Source organism: Micromys minutus (genome assembly GCF_963924665.1).
Source record: "Micromys minutus genome assembly, chromosome: 31".
Lineage (NCBI taxonomy): Eukaryota > Metazoa > Chordata > Mammalia > Rodentia > Muridae > Micromys > Micromys minutus.
The window spans coordinates 479055-481032 of NC_137966.1; the positions used below are offsets into that span (position 1 = coordinate 479055).

Genomic DNA, 1978 nt, shown 5'->3' on the forward strand with positions numbered 1-1978 from the left:
TTATTCAAAGTAGCAAAAAAAAAAAAAAAAAATGGAAAGGGTCTAAATGTCTAATAGAAGTTACACGTAATGTAGATTTCATAACTAATGACTATTTCCACAAATCAGATCACAAAATCATAGCTACAAATGGTGGGTTCATTCTAAGGCTATGGCTCAAAGTATTGTTTTTCTTAAAAATTTATTGTAACCATAAACTCTAAGAAGGAAGCCTGAACTTTTCCCATATAAAGACACAGGCACTGAGATATTTATATACACACATATAGAAAATGTCTATAACTTTGGCTTAACAATGGTTTTGTGGGTGATTTTTGTTTCATTTATTTTTATTTCTATAGAGACTATTATATACATATACATAAACATTTATATAAACAGAAGCAAAAAATAAAAATAGATGAATGTGAAGTGCCTTTGGTTTTACTTGATGTTGACATTTTTTTTCTATTCTTTCTTTCTTCCCCTGCCCCTTTTTAAAGACAGCCCTGGCTGTCCTGTAGACCAAGCTGGCCTCAAACTCATAGAGATCATTTGCCTCTGCCTCCAGAGTGCTAGGATAAAAGGCATGGCCACTACTGCTGGCTTCACTTGACATTTCTTTCTTTCTTTCTTTCTTTCTTTTCTTTCTTTCTTTCTTTTTTCTTTTTCCTTTAGAACTCAGTAAAATAAAATTCTGGTTTATTGTTAGAATTGTTTCACACATACATCAAACAGGCCAAAAAATAAAATGAACAAACAGTAACTTCATAGACAAAAGAAAAGGAAAAAAATTTTTTTCATCTTTGGCGTTTTTAACCATCTCATACAAACCAACTACTTATAGTACAGCTACGTACATACACAAAATGTTACTAGAATGCTCAGAATAAGATTTTTTGTTGTTTTTGTTTTTTTAATGTTTTTTTTGTCCTTTGAGATTATGAACATGGTTACACCACAAGTAAAGTCTGAAGTAGGACAGAAAACACTCTGAGGGCTGGTTCTGTCACCCATTATCATTAAAAATTGCTGACCCCTAACAATATGTACAAAAATATAAAATTTAAATTAAAAATACAAAATTTCCTTTTAAAGTATTTTTAAGAAAAAAGAGCCGGGCCTGAGGAGTTCTGGTTCTTTTTCCTTCCATGTTGCCAATTCATGTTGTGGTTTTGGTGGGGTGGTAGAGGGTGCATGTCATCTGTAGGTGGCACTGCCTGCTGTGGGTGGGCGGGACCTGCTTCTTTATGGAAGGTGACCACATTTAAATTCTGAGATGAGAAGTGGAGGATGAATAGGTCACGGTGTGTAAGGTCAGCTTTTCCTCTTGCTGTCTAGTCATCTTCATCAGTCTTCTGCTTCTTGGTGTCAACATCAGCATCAGCAGCATCCTCAGCCACCCACTTGCCTGTAGGAGCCTCAGCTTCCTCATCTTCATCTCCATCCTCTTCCTTACCGTCACCTTCTTCCTCCTCTCTCTTCATCTACCTCCTGCTCCCCATTTTCCTCATTTTGAGTTTTCCCATTGGCAAATGCATCTCTTCCATTCTCTGCCTCCTCCACAACTTCCTTCTTCTCCTTGGTGGTTATCTCAGAGCTGGTGTCCACTGCCACGTCTGACATGGTGGAGCATGCTGGTGGTCCAATGCTGCAAGTAAGGAATTAGTCAAGTTCTGGGACTCTGGTGGAGTTGGCTTTGGAGGCGGCAGTGGGTGGGGAAAGTGGCTGCAGTGAGCTCGGAGCACAACCCTGGAACAATGCAAAGATGGCTTTTCAGAGCAGCCAGTGGGGTTCACTTGACATTTCTAAGAACTCCATATCCTTTATTTAGCTTTCCCCAAATACACCAATCGACTGTATGACACAGGCCAAGTTCTTTCCATCTCAGGTCCAGAGTTTATTATCTATAAATGCACAGGCTAGGCTAGGCCAGAGATAGCAGATTGCTTTCACTCTGAGAGTGGCTCTTCATCTCAAGAACAAGCAGGGCCAAACA

The 1978-nt window shown here is 38.8% G+C and overlaps 1 pseudogene across 1 annotated transcript; it reads right to left on the minus strand.

Annotated features, from left to right (window-relative positions):
* Positions 1 to 1316: 1316 nt before the first annotated feature.
* Positions 1317 to 1605, minus strand: LOC308440429 (prothymosin alpha-like; annotated as a pseudogene). Its single transcript has one exon. The product of its transcript is annotated as a prothymosin alpha-like (transcript).
* Positions 1606 to 1978: the final 373 nt, after the last annotated feature.